General features: G+C 40.1%; 1 protein-coding gene across 1 annotated transcript in view; it reads left to right on the top strand.

The window, feature by feature from the left end:
• The window catches only part of LDLRAD3 (low density lipoprotein receptor class A domain containing 3), a 257094-nt gene that overhangs the window by 115619 nt on the left and 126487 nt on the right, over positions 1-14988 (top strand). The window lies entirely within an intron of this gene.

Below are 14988 nucleotides of genomic sequence, written 5' to 3'. Positions count from 1 at the left end.
ATACAAACTACTATATATAAAAAAGATAAACAACAAGGTCCTAGTGGATAGCACAGGGGACTGTATTCAATATCTTGTAATAAACCATAATGGGAAAGAATATGAAAAAGAAAATATATGTGTGTGTATAACTGTGAATCACTTTGCTGTACATATGAAACTAACACAACATTGTAAATCAACTATACATCAATGTTTAAAAAAGAATATGCTCGAGCACTGTGAGTAGCATGAGGGGCGGAGCCTTGGGAGCTCCAGGATCATGATGAGTTGCAGCGGGGATAAGGGAGGATGGGGGTGTCGGCTGCTTCTTCTAGCCGCTAAGGAATGCAGCTGGACCTGGATCCAAAACAGGCTCTCCATATCAACCAGGCACAGAGGACAACACCTGGCTGGAGGACTGAGTGGAGTGCAGAAGGCTGGCCACTCTGTGCCTTTGGATTGGAGAATTTAACCCATTTACATGTAAGCTGTGCAGCTGACAGGGTCTTGGTGCTCCAGCCGGGTGTCATGCCTGAGCCTCTGAGGTGGGAGAGCCGAGTTCAGGACACTGGACCACCAGAGACTTCCTAGCCTCACATAATTTCAATTGGCGAGAGCTCTCCCAGAGATCTCCATCTCAACGCTAAGAGCCAGCTCCACTCAATGACCAGCAAGCTCCAGTGCTGGACACCCTATGCCAAACAACTAGCAAGACAGGAACACAACCCCACTCATTAGCAGAGAGGCTGCCTAAAATCATAAGTTCACAGACACCCCAAAAACATACCACTGGACGCAGTCCTGCCCACCAGAAAAACAGGATCCAGCCTCATCCACCAGAACACAGGCACCAGTCCCCTCCATCCGGAAGCCTACACAACCCACTGAACCAACAGGGGGCAGACACCAAAAACAACAGGAACTACGAACCTGCAACCTGTGAAAAGGAGACCCCAAACACAGTAGGTTAAGCAAAATGAGAAGACAGAGAAATATGCAGCAGATGAAGGAGCAAAGTAAAAACATAAACAAACACCAGACCAAACAAATGAAGAGGAAATAGGCAGTCTACCTGAAAAAGGATTCAGAGTAATAATAGTAAAGATGATCCAAAGTCTTGGAAATAGAATGGAGAAAATACAAGAAAGGTTTAACAAGGACCTAGAAGAACTAAAGAGCAAACAAACAATGATGAGCAACACAATAAATGAAATTAAAAGTTCTCCAGAAGGAATCAATAGCAGAATAACTGAGGCAGGAGAACAGATAAGTGATCTGGAAGATAAAATAGTGGAAGTAACTACTGCAGAGGAGAATAAAGAAAAAAGAATGAAAAGAATGGAGGACAGTCTCAGAGACCTCTGGGACAACATTAAACACACCAACATGTGAATTATAGGGGTCCCATAAGAAGAAGAGAAAAAGAAAGGACTGAGAAAATATTTGAAGGGATTATAGTCAAAAACTTCCCTAATATAGGAGAGGAAATAGTCAATCAAGTCCTGGAAGCACAGAGTCCCATACAGGATAAATTCAAGGAGGAACACACCAAGACACATATTACTCAAACTATCAAAAATTAAATACAAAGAAAACATATTAAAAGCAGCAAGGGAAAAGCAACAAATAACATACAAGGGAATCCCCATAAGGTTAACAGCTGATCTTTCAGCAGAAACTCTGCAAGCCAGAAAGGAGTGGCAGGACATACTGAAAGTGATGAAAGGGAAAAACCTACAATGAAGATTACCCAGCAAAGATCTCATTCAGATTCTATGGAGAAATTAAAATCTTTACAGGCAAGCAAATCTAAGAGAATTCAGCACCACCAAACCAGCTTTACAACAAATGCTAAAGGAACTTCTCTAGGCAGGAAACACAAGAGAAGGAAAAGACCTACAATAACAAACCCAACGCAATTAAGAAAATGGTAATAGGAACATAAATATCAATAATTGCCTTACATGTAAATGGATTAAATACTCCAACCAAAAGACATAGACTGGCTGAATGGATACAAAAACAAGACCCATATATATGCTGTCTACAAGAGACCAACTTCAGACCAAGGGACACATACAGACTGAAAGTGAGGGGATGGAAAAAGATATTCCATGCAGATGGAAAACAGAAGAAAACTGGAGTAGCAATTCTCATATTAGACAAAATAGACTTTAAAATAAAGACGATTACAAGAGACAAAGAAGGACACTGCATAATGATCAGGGGATCAATCCAAGAAGAAGATATAACAACTGTAAATATTTATGCACCCAACATAGGAGCACCTCAATACATAAGGCAAATTCTAACAATGATAAAAGGGGAAACAGACAGTAACACAATCATAGCAGGGGACTTTAACACCCCACTTTCACCAATGAACAGATCATCCAAAATGAAAATAAATAAGGAAACACAAGCTTTAAATGACGCATTAAACAAGATGGACTTAATTGATATTTATAGGACATTCCATCCAAAAACAATAGAATACACTTTCCTCTCAACTGCTCGTGGAACATTCTCCAGGATATATCATATCTTGGGTCACAAATCAAGCCTTGGCAAATTTAAGAAAATTGAAATCATATCAAGTATCTTTTCCGACCACAACACTATAAGACTAGATATCAATTACAGGAGAAAAACTGTAAAAAATACAAACACATGGAGGCTAAACAATACGCTACTAAATAAATGAGATCACTGAAGAAATCATAGAGGAAATCAAAAAATACCTGGAAACAAATGACAGTGAAAAACCTATGGGATGCAGCAAAAGCAGTTCTAAGAGGGAAGTTTATAGCAACCCAATCCTACCTCAAGAAACAAGAACATCTCAAATAAACAACCTAATCTTACACCTAAAGCAATTAGAGAAAGAAGAACAAAAAAACCCCCAAAGTTAGCAGAAGGAAAGAAATCATAAAGAACCAGATCAGAAATAAATGAAAAAGAAACGAAGGAAACAGTAGCAAAGATCAATAAAACTAAAAGCTGGTTATTTGAGAAGATAAACAAAATTGATAAAACATTACTCAGACTCATCAAGAAAAAGAGGGAGAAGACTCAAATCAACAGAATTAGAAAAGAAAAAGGAGAAGTAACAACTGACATCGCAGAAATACAAAGGATATTGAGAGATTACTACAAGCAACTATATGCCAATAAAATGGATAACCTGGAAGAAAGGGACAAATTCTTAGAAAAGCACAACCTTCTGAAACGGAACCAGGAAGAAATAGAAAATATAAACAGACCAATCACAAGCACTGAAATTGAGACTGTGATTAAAAATATTCCAACAGGGCTTCCCTGGTGGCGCAGTGGTTGAGAATCCGCCTGCTGATGAAGGGGACATGGGTTCGTGCCCCGGTCTGGGAAGATCCCATATGCCACGGAGCGGCTAGGCCCGTGAGCCATGGCCGCTGAGCCTGCGTGTCCGGAGCCTGTGCTCCGCAATGGGAGAGGCCACAACAGTGAGAGGCCCGCATACCGCAAAGAAAAAAAAAATTCCAACAAACAAAAGCCTAGGACCAGATGGCTTCACAGGTGAATTCTATCAAACATTTAGAGAAGAGCTAACACCTGTCCTTCTCAAACTCTTCCAAAATATAGCAGAGGGAGGAACACTCCCAATCTCATTCTATGAGGCCACCATCACCCTGATACCAAAACCAGACAAAGATGTCACAAAGAAAGAAAACTACAGGCCAATATCACTGATGAACATAGATGCAAAAATCCTCAACAAAATACTAGCAAACAGAATCCAACAGCACATTAAAAGGATCATACACCATGATCAAGTGGGGTTTATCCCAGGAATGCAAGGATTCTTCAATATATGCAAATCAATCAGTGTGATACACCATATTAAGAAATTGAATGATGAAAACCATATGGTAATCTCAATAGATGCAGGAAAAGCTTTTGACAAAATTCAACATCCATTTATGATAAAAACCCTCCAGAAAGTAGGCATAGAGGGACCTTACCTCAACATAATACAAGCCATATATGACAAGCCTACAGCCAACATTGTTCGCAATGGTGAAAAACTGAAACCCTTTGCACTAAGATCAGGAACAAGAAAAGGTTGCCCACTCTCATGGCTATTATTCAATTAGTTTTGGAAGTTTTAGCCACAGCAATCAGAGAAGAAAAAGAAATAAAAGGAATCCAAGTCGGAAAAGAAGAAGTAAAGCTGTCACTGTTTGCAGATGACATGATAGTATACACAGAGAATCCTAAAGATGCTACCAGAAAACTACTAGAGCTAATCAATGAATTTGGTAAAGTAGCAGGATACAAAATTAGTGCACAGAAATCTCTTGCATTCCTATACAGTAATGATGAAAAATCTGAAAGAGAAATTCAGGAAAGACTCCCATTTACCATTGCAACAAAAAGAATAAAATACCTAGGAATAAACCTACCTAAGGAGACAAAAGACCTGTATTCAGACAACTACGGGACACTGATGAAAGAAATTAAAGATGATACAAACTGATGGAGAGATATACCAGGTTCTTGAATTGGAAGAATCAACATTGTGAAAATGACTCTACTACCCAAAGCAATCTACAGATTCAATGCAATCCCTATCAAACTACCAATGGCATTTTTCACAGAACTAGAACAAAAAATTTGGCAATTTCTATGGAAACAGAATGGACCCTGAATAGCCAAAAGCAATCTTGAGGAAGAAAAATGGAGCTGGAGGAATCAGGCTCCCTGACTTCAGGCTATACTATAAAGCTCTAGTAATCAAGACAGTATGGTCCTGGCACAAAACCAGAAATACAGATCAATGGAACAGGATAGAAAGCCCAGAGATAAACCCACGCACATATGGTCACCTTATCTTTGATAAAGGAGGCAAGAATATCCATTGGAGAAAAGACAGCTTCTTCAATAAGTGGTGCTGGGAAAACTGGACAGCTATATGTAAAAGAATGAAATTAGAACACTCCCTAGCACCATACACAAAAAATAAACTCAAAATGGATTAAAGACCTAAATGTAAGGCCAGACACTATAAAACTCTTAGAGGAAAGCATAGGCAGAACACTCTATGACATAAATCACAGCAAGATCCTTTTTGACCCACCTCCTAGAGAAACGGAAATAAAAACAAAAATAAACAAATGGGACCTAATGAAACTTAAAAGCTTTTGCAGAGCCAAGGAAACCATAAACAAGATGAAAAGACAACTGTCAGAATGGGAGAAAATATTTGCAAATGAAGCAACTGACAAAGGATTAATCTCCAAAATATACAAGCAGCTCATGCAGCTCAATATGAAAAAAAGCAAATAACCCAATCCAACAATGGGCAGAAGACCTAAATAGACATTTCTCCAAAGAAGGTATACAGATTGCAAACAAACACATGAAAAGATGCTCAACATCACTAATCATTAGAGAAATGCAAATCAAAACCACAATGAGGTATCATCTCACACTGGTCAGAATGGCCATCATCAAAAAATCTACAAACAATAAATGCTGGAGAGGGTGTGGAGAAAAGGGAACCCTCTCGCACTGTTGGTGGGAATGTAAATTGATACAGCCACTATGGAGAACAGTATGGAGGTTCCTTAAAAAACTACAAATAGAACTAACATATGACCCAGCAATTCCACTACTGGGAATATACCCTGAGAAAACCATAATTCAAAAAGTCATTTACCATAATGTTCATTGCAGCACTATTTACAATAGGCAGGATATGGAAGCAACCTAAGTGTCCATCGACAGATGAATGTATAAAGAAGAAGTGGCACATATACACAATGGAATATTACTCAGCCATAAAAAGAACCGAAACTGAGTTATTTGTAGTGAGGTGGATGGACCTAGAGTCTGTCATACAGAGTGAAGTAAGTCAGAAAGAAAAAAAACAAATACCGTATGCTAACACATATATATTGAATCTAAAAAAAAAAAAGGTTCTGAAGAACTTAGGGGCAGGACAGGAATAAAGATGCAGATATAGAGAATGGACTTGAGGACATGAGGTAGGGGGAAGCTGGGACGAAGTGAGAGAGTGGCATGGACATATATACACTACCAAATGTAGAATAGATAGCTAGTGGGAAGCAGCCGCATAGCACAGAGAGATCAGCTCTGTGCTTTGTGACCACCTAGAAGGGTGGGATAGGGAGGTTGGGAGGGAGACACAAGAAGGAGGGGATATGGGGATGTATGTATATATATAGCTGATTCACCTTGTTATACAGCAGAAACTAAAACCACATTGTAAAGCAATTATACTCCAATCAAGATGTTAAAAAAAAAATATGCTCCTGGGAAAAAATCCAAATAATATAGAAAGCTAAAGTGTTCCTTGACTTGTGACCACCTGATTCCTTTTACCTGGTATATAATATTCCATGGTATCAATACACAGACAGACACACACACACCTCCTCTTGTTCTCTGTACCCCACCTGCCTCTTAGCAGTCTTGGTGTTGAAGCTCACCTCACTACTCCTTGGCCTGGATATACTGGTCCCTTGCTTGGCAGCATCTCTGTGTCCAAATCCACACTCAGCAGTTTCAGTGACCCTCAGGTGTCCCTTTCCCTCCTTTCACAGTGTTCCAGCTCCCCCCGCAATTTGCTTTGTACCTGCTTCTGGTCCCTCTGGTCACTGCTCAGTTTATTCTTTTTCTTTTCCCCTTCAAAGGCTGGAGCCTTTCTAACTGTAGTTGGCTCTTGACAAATTTACACATTTACCTTCTGCACTTATATATTTTAATAACCCTTTTCTCTTCTGATTATTGTAAAGAACTTGTGAAATATAGAAAAGTATAAAGAGGAAAGCAAAAATGCCTAGAAGACAATGCTGTTAATATGTGGGTTATTTTGTGATAGTCATCCCCTCTACCCTATCTATCTATCTATCTATCTATCTATCTACCTATCATCTATCTTCTCTAATATGTTTAATTGAGATATCCTCTTTATTGTGACCATTTTCTCATGTTATTAAATTTTTTCGAAACATAAGTTTTAATGACTTCAGGGATTGTTTTGATAAAATGATTTTCCCTTACCTGGTTGGTTCTATTTTAAGTCCTTGAGGAGGAGAGTGACTATCTCCTATGTTCCTTTATGTCTTTCCAGGGAACAATCATTGCTGTACTGCCCCAAGAGGGACACAGAGAGTTTATAACTCTCCTGTGTGCATTCTCCTGTTGCCTTATTTCACCTTCTGGGTCTCAAATGGCAGAGATATGGCAGAGCTGCTAGATTGCTGAATGGTTAGTAAGTAGAGTGGCTGAACCCCAGCTTAGCGAGGAGGGTGCATATCACTAACAGGGTAGGGGCCTGACTGAGCAAAATGACTCTGGAGCTGGGGTCTGGCCTCAGATTTGTGTTCTGCCCTAGGGAATCACCAGTTGGGCTTCTTACATAATCTCCTTGCACAGTGGTTTTCTCTAGAATGGAGGTACTGACAGCCTGCTTTCCAGGTTTGTTGTGAGGGTTAGATGACATAATATCTGAAAAGTGCTTAGTGTGGTACTAAGTACTGTCCATGGGGATCTTATCATGGAAGGGGGGCATTTTATATATATCATCATACATATGTACTAGAGAGTAATTCAATGGCAATAAAAGCAGTGTGATGCATTACAGTATGTACATTCTAAATGATTGTGTCATCCTGTGTACTCTTTGCCATAATTAAGAATGCTGTATGATTAAATGTTTGGATATTCGTCTTTAATTGTCTAAATGCATAAATTATATTCATTCTAAATTAAGCCAATGAGGATTAAGCCAGCATTTTCCTCTGGCATATCTGCCATTTGAAAAGAGTGGTTCTAACTCACTGTTCTGAAAACTGGTAAATAAAGGGAAAGAATCAAGCATTTATCCTCCCTTTCATATATGAATTACACTTCTGAGTAATTAAATAGCTGACTTAGGAAAGTTCTTTTTTATTGAAGAATACCAGCTAATAGAAGAATGAGAGAATTAGAGTCTGTCTATTTTATAACCCCTAATGAAGAAATGGATCATCAAATGGCTGCTAAAACCATTAGATGAAAAATTGAAAGGGAGCTTTATAATGTATGGATCAGGCAGAAAAGTCCCGAAACAGGCAGTCAATCTTCTCACAGACGACTTTGAATCAGTATTGCATCACTTCAAGTGGATTGTAGAAAGCTTATCACTCTATGGATCTCTTTGTATTATAGTTGTTTTAAATAGTACATCTTCATGCTTTAAAAATCCCAAAAGACAATGTTTTAATGTTTGCTTTAACTTTTCAAGTATGTTTAAAAGAACTCCAGAGGAGAAGATTCGTCTATTATATTTACCCAGATATTTACCATTTTGGTTGCTCTTCCTTCTTTCCTGATGTTCCAGGTTTTTTTCTGGTATCATTTTCCTTCTGTCTGAAGAACTTCCTTTAGCAATTCTTTTAAAGCAGGTCTGCTGGCAACAAATTCTCTTAATTTTCTTTCATCTGAGAGTGTCTTTATTTCACCTGCTTTCCTAAAGGATATTTTTACTGCATATAGAATTCTGGGGTGGCAGTTCTTTTCTTTAAAGCATTTTAAAAATATTGTGCCACTTCCCCTGGCTTCTCTTGTTTCCAGTGAGAAATTTGCAGTTATTTTAAACTGTTTTCCCTGAGAAAATACACCACTTTTCTCTGGCTGCTTTGAAGATTATTTTTGTTTTGTTTTTAGTTTTTACCACTTAGATGACAATGTGTCTTAGGTGACAATGTGTCTGGGTACGTGGATTTCTTTGTTTATCCTGTTTAGGGTTCTCTTTGAATCTGTAGGATTTTGTCTTTTGCCGTACTTAGTACATTTTCAACTATTCTCTCTCTCTTTTTTAAAATTGAAATATAGTTGATTTACAGTCAATCCTCTTTCTCTTTTTCTTGTGGGATTCTGATAACAATTTTAGGTCCCTGAAACTCTGTTCATTTTTTAATCAATCTTTTTTTATTATCCAGATTGGATAATTTCTATTACTCTTTTGTCAGGTTTACTTTTTCCTCTGTCATCTCCAATCTACTTTCGAGCCCATACAATGTGACTCTTTTTTACTTTGGTTACTATATTTTTCAGTTCTGAAATTTCCTTTTGGTTCTTCTTTACATCTTGTGTTCCTTTGCTGAGACTTTCTATTTTCCATTTGTTTCGAGAGTGTTTGTGGTTGCTTGTTAGTATTTGTATAATCGCTGCTTTAAAGTCTTTGTCACAAAATTCCAACATCTGCCTTATCTTGCTATTGGTGTCTGTTGATTATCCTTTCCCCTGAGAGTTGAGATTTTCCTGTTTTTTCATATGACAAGTAATTTTGGATTATATTTTGATTATTTGATTACTATGTATGACACTTTGGGTTTTGTTTAAATCCCACAGAGAAGGCTTGTATTTTTGTTTTAGTGGACAAATGACCCTGCTGGGTCAGGCCACAAGTTCCTAACAGTCCTCTAGAAGGGCAATAAAGCCCTCAGTGGGCTGTAGTCACAGTTGTTTTTAGACTGTTTTTGCAGTGCTGTTTGGACCTGTTCTGTGTCTGCACCTCCCAGTGGCCAGTCTGGGACCTGGGCAGTGGTCTATGCATTTAGTTCTTACCATCTTTAGTGTGCTGATTAGGACCAGATCCATGAATGTGCATCTTGGGAATCAGCCTCGGAGTTCAAAAACAACTTTATGAAGTTGATTTCCCAAGTTCCTCCCTCTCTGTGATCTCTCTGATATTTGCCAGTTTCCTGGGAGTCTGGGAGAGCCAGGGTGTGGTGTGATTGCTGCATCTGACCTGGAATTGGATCCTCCCACAAGTCAGTTTGAGCATCACAAGAAAAGAGGCAACCAGACATTTGCCTTCTGATACAACCCAAAAGGAACACACATCACCACTCTATGGTATTTCTGCCCCCAAACATCCAACCTGAATCTGATTGAGCCTCTTAGTCTGTCTTAGTCAATTCAGGCTGCTATAATAAAATACCATACACTGGGTGGCACACGCAACAGAAACTTACTTCTCACAGATCTGGAAGTCCAGGATCAGAGTACCAGCATGGTCGGGTTGGTGGTGTGGACCCTCTCTCTGGTCATAACCTCACATGGCCTTCCTTGGTGTGTCCACACACAGAGAGAGAAATCCTCCTCCTCATCTTATAAGGGCGCTTATCCCATCATGAAAACATCACCCTCATGTCCTCATCTAACCCTAAGCACCTCCCAAAGACCCCACCTCCTAATTCCATCCATTAGGGGTTAGGGTTTCCACATATGAATTTGGGGGGAACACGAACATCCAGTTCTTAATACTAACCACTAGTTTATAGGAAGTTCAGGGACAGAGGAACATGTTAGTGACTCCGTGGGTAGATAAACTGCCAGATCCGGAATGTGGAATATTCTCCACCACTCAGTTTCAGCCACAAATAAATTCTAAGAAAAAAAATTAGAAGGGGGAGCCTACAGATTCAAAGAGACTAAGAGACAAGCCAACCAAATGTAATATGTGGACCTTGTTTCAACCCTGATTCAAACAAACCAACTGTTAAAAAAATTGAGATGGTTGGGAAATCTTGAATTGTGGTTGTATATCTAATGATATTAAGGCATTATTATTAATTTTTTAAGTTTAAAGATGGTGTTCTGTTTATTATTATTATTATTTTTTTTTATTTAGCAAATTTAATCAGTTATATATATACATATGTTCCCATTCTGTTTATTATTTTTAAAAAATCCTTATCTTTGAGAAACATGTACTGGAGTATATGAAAGTGAAATTACATGGTATCTAGGATGTGCTTCAAGCCTTTCCTCCGGGGTGGGGTAGGGGTGGGGGGGGATAGTGGGTGAGGTAGGACTGAAACAGATTTGTCAGCATATTGGTAATTTTTTTTCATTTTAATTATGGGTTTATTGCTTAGACACTGGAAAATAAATTTTTTCCTTTCTTTTTTTAATTGAAGTATAGTTGATTTACATTGTTGTGTTAGTTACTGCTGAATAGTCAAGCCTTTCCTCCGGGGTGGGGGGGGATAGTGGGTGAGGTAGGACTGAAACAGATTTGTCAGCATATTGGTAATTTTTTTTTCATTTTAATTATGGGTTTATTGCTTAGACACTGGAAAATAAATTTTTTCCTTTCTTTTTTTAATTGAAGTATAGTTGATTTACATTGTTGTGTTAGTTACTGCTGAATAGCAAAGTGATTCATTATACATATATATACGTTCTTTTTTTTTTAATATTCTTTTCCATTATGGTTTATCATAGGATATTGAATATAGTTCCCTGTGCTATACAGTTGGACCTTGTTGTTTACCGATCCCATATATAAAAGCTTACATCTACTAACCCCGACCTCTCACTCCATCCCTCCCCCAACACCCCCCACCTTGGCAAACACAGGTCTGGTCTCTGTGTCCGTAGTTTTGTTTCTGTTTCATAGATAGGTTCATTTGTGTCATATTTTTAGATTCCACATATAAGTGATATCATATGGTATTTGTTTTTCTCTTTCTGACTCACTTCACTTAGTATAATAATCTCTAGTTGCATCTGTATTGCTGCAAATGACATTATTTCATTCTTTTTATGGCTGAGTAGTATTCCAGTGTATACATGTACCACATCTTCTTTATCCATTTATCTGTCGATGGACATGTAGGTTGTTTCTATGTCTTGGCTATTGTGAATAGTGCTGCTATGAACATAGGAGTGCATGCATCTTTTTGAATTATAGTTTTGTCTGGATACATGCCCAGGAGTGGGGATGCTGGATCATATGGTAATTCTATTCTTAGTTTTCTGAGGAACCTCCACACTGTCTTGCACAGTGACTGTACCAACTTACATTCCCACCAACAGTGCAGGAGGGTTCCCTTTTCTCCACACCCTCTCCAGCATTTGTTGTTTGTAGACTTTTTAATGATGGCCATTCTGACTGGTGTGAGGTGGTACCTCCTTGTAGTTTTGATTTGCATTTCTCTAACAGTTAGCAATGTTCAGCATCTTTTCTTGTGCCTCTTGGCCATCTGTATGTCTTCTTTGGAGAAATATCTATTTAAGTCTTCTGCCCATTTTTGGATTGTAATGGTAATTATTAAAGCCAGGTGATTGAAACACAGGGGTTCCCTATGCCAGTCTCTATTTTTGTATGTAACTGGAATTTTCCATAATAAAATCGTAAAAAAAAATAAAAGATAAAGGAGCAGTTTTGTTGGGTGATGTTTTGACTTCAGCAAATAATTGGAGAGTCATATTTTTAAAGAACTTTATTTCTGTGGGTGTGTTTTCCACTGTTTGCATTCATTTTGCAGGAGGAAGGATAAGCAAGGACCAGTGTTTCCTTCTAGAGGATCACAGTGCTGAGATTTTGCCCTTTCACTTCCTTCCTTTCTCCTTTTTACTGTGTTTGGCCTCTTCCTCCTGCCTTGGGCTCAGACATCCTTGGCTGGAGGTGAAGCCCTGGATGGGCTGGCAGCACAGCTCTCCCCAGGTCCTCCGACAGGGAGGACAAGGACTCCTTCCAGGAACTGAGATATGGCAGAGTGGTCTGGGTGACCACGGTGGAAAATTCTTTCAAGTGGGATCTTCTGCTGCTGTTTTCAGCATAGCTGTGCTCAGAAAACCCACTGTGTGCTGGACTGTTTTTCTCCCACTGCTGATGAATTCTTGGCTGTCCCCCTAAAGAGCTGAATTGCTCAGCCAGTGTGTCTATGTTTTTTAATCACGGAGCCCCTTGGTGCTTGTGTATTTCTGTAGCTTTATTCATGTCAACCCAGATTAGATTCCACACGTCTTCTTCACCCCTCAGCAGATCCATGAGTGGAAACCTCAGGGAGCTGTGCCTCATGTCAGAGGGGCTGGGTGAGCAGAGGGGCGGGAGGATGCTTGTACCCTATGCTTCCAAGCTCCATCAGCAAGGTCCCCTTAAAGGCTCCTGTATGACCTGCTTCCTTAGGGAGTTGTTCCTGGTCTGCCGAGCCTGGGCTGGTCATTCTGTGTGTTGGCACACCATCTTGGGCCTCCTCCAAACAAATGTCAGCTAATCAGAGGCCTGCCCTGAATACCCTGTGAAGATAACTCCTCTCCTCTCCAGTCTCCCACTCTGTCTCCTTCCCGAGTCACTCTTCTCCTCTGCACTTACCACCACTTTTTGTTTATTTTCTGCCTGCTCTGCTACACCGTGATGGCCATGAGATGGTACTGTTGCATGGTTCACAGCTGTACTCCCAGTGCCAAGTGTATAGCCTGGCTCAGCCTTAGCACGGGATAAATGCACGTGGAATAAATTACACTTCTCATGCTTTATCTTCAGTGCACGTTGACCTGCCTGTCTCCCCACTAGAGTGTAAGCTCTTTAAGAACAGACTGGGTTGGAGGCTTCCCTGGTGGCGCAGTGGTTGAGAGTCCACCTGCCGATGCAGGGGACACGGGTTCGTGCCCCAGTCCGGGAAGATCCCACATGCCGCGGAGCGGCTGGGCCCATGAGCCATGGCCGCTGAGCCTGCGTGTCCGGAGCCTGTGCTCTGCAACGGGAGAGGCCACAGCAGTGAGAGGCCCGCGTACCACAAAAAAAAAAAAAAAAAAAGAACAGACTGGGTTTTCTTTTATCCCCAGTGCCTAGTAGAGTGCTTCGTTTATAGGCAATACTAAGTATCTGTGGAATGAGTGGATCCAGCAACGAATCAAACAGAGGGTTAAAGAAGAAGACAGACGATCAGGATATATTCTCAACATGGGGATGTCTTGGCCCTCTTCTTTGGTTTCAGATGTACACCCAGAGGGCATAGTTAGGCTGCACATTGTTCATTCACCCCAGCTCCTGCCTTCTTTCAGACTCTCATTCTCTTTCTACAGTTTCTGTGCCAGACACCCTGCAAGATGCTGCAGGGGATAAAGAGATGGGTCAGATGCAGGACCCTGGCAATGTTGAGGTGATCCTCAAGCAAGGGAGACAGAAAGAGTCATACCCAAATAAATACAATATGGGTTGACAGTGGAGAGTGCTGTGGGAACCACTGATGGGAGAGATTATTTCCCTCTGGGCTCATCAGTGGGAGTTGTTGAAGGAGATGGACCTAGGAAGATGGGTGCCATTTAAAAGTTGGCAATATGGTTCCGTGGAGTCTTTTAGGCTAAAGGCTCAGCAGTGAGGTATGCAGACTGTGAAGAGCATAAGAAGCTACTTGGCTGACAATGACTGAGTACTTACTATGTATATGGCACATTTCTATATGCTTTACAGGTGTGATATTTTAGGCTCATAACATTATGACTCCCTTTTTTTTTTTTTTTTTTGTGGTATGCGGGCCTCTCACTGCTGTGGCCTCTCTCGTTGCGGAGCACAGGCTCCGGACGCACAGGCTCAGTGGCCATGGCTCACGGGCCCAGCCGCTCCGCAGCATGTGGGATCTTCCCGGACCGGGGCACGAACCTGCGTCCCCTGCATCGGCAGGCGGACTCTCAACCACTGCGCCACCAGGGAAGCCCCAGGGTCTGAACTCTTAACCACTATACTGTGTATCCCCAATGATAATTATTATTACAAGCATTTATTGAGCACCTGCTGTGGGCCACATGCGATTCTCAGTTATCCAGGTGCATTAACTTTTTTTAAAAAATTTTTGTTGGAGTATAGTTGATTTACAATGGTGTGTTAGTTTCAGTTGAGTGAAAGTGAGTCAGTTATACATATACATATAAACACTCTTCTTTAGATTCTTTTCCCATATAGGTCATTACAGAGTATTGAGTAGCGTTCCCTGTGCTGTACAGTAGGCCCTTATTATTATAGTTATCTATCTTATACATAGTAGTGTGTATGTATATGTCAATCCCAATCTTCCAATTTATCCCTCCCCACCCTTACCCCCTGGTAACAAGTTTGTTTTCTACATCTGTAACTCTATTTCTGTTTTGTAAATAAGCTCATTTGTACCCTTTTTAAAACTTTTTAATTTTTATTTATTTTTTCTTTTTTAGATTCTATTCCCA

This window comes from Mesoplodon densirostris, chromosome 7, assembly GCF_025265405.1.
Source record: "Mesoplodon densirostris isolate mMesDen1 chromosome 7, mMesDen1 primary haplotype, whole genome shotgun sequence".
Lineage (NCBI taxonomy): Eukaryota > Metazoa > Chordata > Mammalia > Artiodactyla > Ziphiidae > Mesoplodon > Mesoplodon densirostris.
This window is presented reverse-complemented; position numbering and strand designations above follow the sequence as displayed.